Here is a 5,000-nt window from a genome sequence, read left to right on the forward strand (position 1 = left end):
AAATTATGTATCCCACATAGTTATGATAACGTGTAGCTTCGTGGTCTTGTGGTATGACACTCGCTGAATAACAGGCTGTTTGGATTAAAATAATCCAAGCTGGTAACTCTATTGTTCGCCAAGCCCTCACTCACGCCTTGTCGCTAATGTCAAATGCAAGAGAGTTGTGGAAAAGCGAGCTTCGTGGCTGTACTGTCGTCCACAGATAGGTATCACCAATAAACTTTTACTAGGGAAAGTCTATGATATCACTAATGTTTGGTGACTCTATGAATATCACAGACTCTACTCTCACTCGTGTGATACGTTGTCCAATGGATTCAATGACACGTGACTTTAGACTAGCGGGGAGTGGACTAAAATGTTCTATATAAACCTATGTTTGCGTGAGAAAACTTCACTGTGAAATAATTCAAACAAACAAGATGAATATCTTCCAGCTGCTCGTAAGTTTGATTTTATCTATTTATCCTTGGTAATGAAACTGTTGCTGCTCGTTTATTAAATTGAAGCTTGCGCTTACATTTAATTTCACATAGTTATCTATTTATCCTCAACCTTAATTCCATCTCAACACTTTGTTTGATTTTCCATGAGTACAGAAACATGTACGAGTCACGTTACTATTTCTTGGGACCGGTCTGTGACTCATTTCGACGAACGAATTGCCACATAAATTCTTATTTCACTACATCTTAGAATGCTGTGATTGGTTTGTATTAGGAGTTGGAATTCTACATACATTATATATTACCCCTACCGTCCATCGCCCACCTGACTCAGCGATATCTATGATAATTCGTTTTGATATTTTCAACTGGGGACGGAATTTCTTACTTCTATCATGCCATTGGTTTTTAAAAACTTCAACAGTATGTATTCGCCTAGAATTAGAACAACTACACACTGCAGTAGACTTACAATCGGTCCTCTCGTGTTTGTTTACATTTGAGTCGGTTAACCTAGATATGTGCGTGCCAGCTTTAGATATGGTTTTCGTGTTTTCTTTCGCAGAAAACGACCTTCTATCATGCCATTGGGTTCTTTTAAGGGTGGACTTCCGTAGTGTCACAGCACTTTTATTATATTACTTAATCTTTCAGTCGTTATGGACTTTCATTTAGTTTTCTAATTTCAAAAACAATTTGCTGAGTCGGATGTCGTATTCGACTCCGGCCGACGTAATTATTATTTACTGTGTTTACCACTAGCTTTGATATTGCAAGTAAAAGCAAACATTTCATCAGATTATATTATCGTTAGTTTGCGTTGATGTGGGTTCGGGAGATCTCCCCCAGAAAAAAAAATAAGGGCGGGGGGGGGGGGGGCGTGCTCTTGGGGTCTCCACAGATAATACCAAGTTAACGATTGCACTCGTAAAGTTGTACGAACGATCACGTGATCAAATTTTCTCTCCCTTTCTCTCGTAACAACAATTCAGAACGAAATTGGAGATCCTGCCTTTCACGTTAGAAGATGAAAACGGTTAGGAACAATTGTGCTTTGATATTTATTATTTTCCAACAATAATAAAATAGGTTGTAGAAATTGCGATCCTTTTTTTATTTGCAGGTTTAAATCGTTGACATTTCACTTTGTTTGGCAAAAATCGGACAAAAATTACGACTTTGGTGATAAATAATAATTTTGATGACAATTATTGTAACTTAAAACTTCATTATGTATAATGTGTAAGTCCCTTATTTGTAGGTCGATTTTGTATTTGCGGTATCAATTTTATTGTAATAGAGAGAAATGAACTTCGAAGTTATTTTGTTCTGATGCGAAATGATTACTTCGTATAATTTAGTATCAGGAAAAATGGTTAGTGAATAAAAAATGTCACATTCTTTGATCTACCACCACGATCTATTCGTATAGAATTGTGAATCGAGTGTCCGAGGTCTTCGACCAATCACGGGTTCTCTAACCGGCCGGCCGAAACAAAGTTTCTATTCGCCTTCCATGTATTACGCTAATGTTATGCAAATAAATGTAACAAATTTTTGAGTAGGCTTAATACCTAAAATCCAAAAGGAAATATATATAGTTCTTGGAATTGGAATGTCACATTGCTGAAATCAGCTTGAAAAAAGAAGAACAATAAGAGTTGAAATCAACTGTTTTACGAATAAATTTGATTTTAAAAATTGTTTTTCTTAATATTTGCATTTTTATACAACTGTTTGTTTATAGGCCAATTTTCTTGATTTTGATATCATTTTTCACATCTCAATGAGACAAACACGTTGATGTATTTTGATTCAAAAGAGTTTAAAATACAATTTTCGTTTTTAGATTGTGGGTCCAGCCTTACTAATTTATAAGCGTTGAGAGAATGGCGTAACCATTACATACAAAACTTCGTGGTCCAGGCCACAGGGCTTTTGATGTTACAGAACCAATCATCACGTTTAGTCAACCGTGTCCTTTGAAGATGTACCGCATTTATGAAGGCTCCAAACGATATGCTACATCGGTACTACCGAGATATCGTTCGTGGCGACGAGATGTGACGTAAGAAGGGTAGATCCGGGTAACTTTTTTTCTCGTATCACATCGATCGGTACGATTTTCGTTAAGAGTCTAATGCATGACCTACAAGAGAGTCAAGTCCTCGTCGCACACGTCTTGAGCCGGGATGGTTAGGGCCATTGACTAGCGCTGGGTAGTTTGTAGGCAGTGTGTCAGTGAGAGTTAGCAAAGACCGGTATGATATGGGGTAGTGATGCAAGAGACGAGTTGTATGTATTTAAGGCTAGCACTATTCAGTATCTGATACTGAATAGTGGTTTTGCACTATTCAGTATCTGATACTGAATAGTGGTTTTGCACTATTCAGTATCTGATACTGAATAGTGGTTTTGCACTATTCAGTATCTGACACTGAATAGTGGTTTTGCACTATAATACGGTGTTTTTTTTTCCGAAACCCGACAAAGTTATGGGAAGAGGGCAGCTGTGGGAGTGAATCTCGGACTCAGAGAAGTGTACAATAGTGGGGAGTGAACCTGGGACTGGGTTTCAGCGGGTTTCGTAATAAAAAGCCGGACGACACCTGGCAATATCCGACAAAGTTATGGGACGTAGGCAGCAGCGTGTGTGTGTGTGTGTGTGTGTGTAGAGGCTGAGGGGGGGGGGAGGAGGGGGTGAACCTGAGATTCAGGGAAGTGTACACCAGTGGGGAGTGAACCTGGGACTCTGGGTTTTATAAAAAAGCAATAACAAATTGGGGGGGGGGATTACTTTTGTACGAAAGCCGACAATATGCGGCAAAGAAGTGGAAAGTAGGCAACGCGTGGGGAGTGAACCTGGGACTCAGTGAAGTGTACACCAGTGGGGAGTGAACCTGAGACTATGGTTTTCGGCGAGCTTCAGCTAGTTTCATATAAAATCAATTACTTTTTTACAAAACCCGACGAAACCTTGCAATATCCAAGAAAGTTATGGGTAGTAGGCAACAGTGGGGAGTGAACCTGAGATTCGGGGAAGTGTACACCAGTGGGGAGTGAACCTGGGACTGGGTTTCGGCGGATTTTGTTATTTTAAAAAAGCAATTACTTTTTGTTTACGAAATGCGCCAAATGCCAACAAATTGGGGCAAAGTTATGGAAAGTAAGCAAATAATGGGGACTGAACCTGAGACTCAGGGAAGTGTACACCAGTAGGGAGTGAACCTGAGACTCTGGGTTTAGGCGAATTTCAGCGAGTTTCATATATAAGCAATTACTTTTTTATGAAACCCGACGAAACCTGGCAATATCCGACAAAGTTATTGAAGTAGGCAATAGTGGGGGGTGAACCTGAGATTCATGGAAGTATACACATGTGGGGAGTGAACCTGAGACTCTGGTTTTCGGCGGGTTTCAGCGAGTTTCATATAAATGCAATTACTTTTATACGAAACCCGGCAATATCCGACAAAGTTATGGGAGATTCAGGGAAGTGTACGCCAGTGGGGAGTGAACCTGAGACTCTGGTTTTCAGCGTGCTTCAGCGAGTTTCATATAAAAGCAATTACTTTTTTACGAAACCCGACGAAACCTGGCAATATCCGACAAAGTTATTGAAGTAGGCAACAGTGGGGGGTGAACCTGAGATTCAGGGAAGTGTACACTTGTGGGGAGTGAACCTGGGACTCTGGATATTGTAAAAAGACAATACCAAGGGGGAGGGGAATTACTGTTTTACGAAACCCGCCAAAACCCGACAACGTTATGGGAAGCAGGCAGCAGTGGGGAGTGAATCTGGGATTTGGACACAGATGAGGATTGAACCTGGGACTGCGAGAGGCTGATACCAGGACAGTGAGCTCAGAATGTACTTTTATTTCGAAACCTACCGAAATTATCAAAAGTTATGGGAAGTGGGCACCATTGGGCAATGAACCGGGACTCAGGGAAGTGCACACTGGTTGAGAGTGAACCTGGGACTGTGAGAAGAGGATATCAGTGGAAATGAACCTGGGACTATGGGAGTTGGGTACCAGACGAGAATGAAGCAATTACTTTTTTACGAAACCCGCCAAAACCCACCGAAAAACCATAGACTTAGGTTTATTCCCCAATAGTGTACACTTCCCTGAGTCTCAGGTTCACTCCCCCACTGTTGCCTACTTTCTTTCCATAACTTTGTTGGATATTGTTGGGTTTCGTAAAAAAGTAATTGCTTTTTTGTTACGAAACCCAGTCCCAGGTTCACTCCCCAATGGTGTACACTTCCCTGAGTCCCAGGTTCACTCCCCACTGCTGCCTGCTTCCCCTAACTTTGTCAGGTTTCGGCGTGTTTCGGCAGGTTTCAGGTTTCGTAAAAAAAGAAACACCCCTAAAAATACCACGTGTATTCAGTAAATAGATGTCAATTGTAGTCTAATATTCATATCTGTTTAAATATATTATTATTATTATTATTATTATTATTATTATTATTATTATTATTATTATTATTATTATTATTATATTATTATTATTATTATTATTATTATTAATCTATTATTATTA

General features: G+C 39.8%; 1 long non-coding RNA gene across 2 annotated transcripts in view; it reads left to right on the forward strand.

Moving 5' to 3' along the window:
* Positions 1-199: 199 nt before the first annotated feature.
* LOC144957437 (uncharacterized) overlaps positions 200-5,000 on the forward strand; it is a 16,226-nt gene continuing 11,425 nt past the window's right edge. The window contains exon 1 of one of the 2 annotated variants that reach the window (XR_013642165.1): positions 200-446. This is a non-coding gene — a long non-coding RNA (uncharacterized LOC144957437). The remainder of the gene's footprint in view (positions 447-5,000) is intronic. The other variant, XR_013642164.1, reaches the window with a different exon arrangement.

The sequence above is a fragment of the Berghia stephanieae genome, chromosome 12, assembly GCF_034508935.2.
Source record: "Berghia stephanieae isolate SIO BIC M18660-M18661 chromosome 12, UCSD_Bste_1.3, whole genome shotgun sequence".
Taxonomy (NCBI): Eukaryota; Metazoa; Mollusca; class Gastropoda; order Nudibranchia; family Aeolidiidae; genus Berghia; species Berghia stephanieae.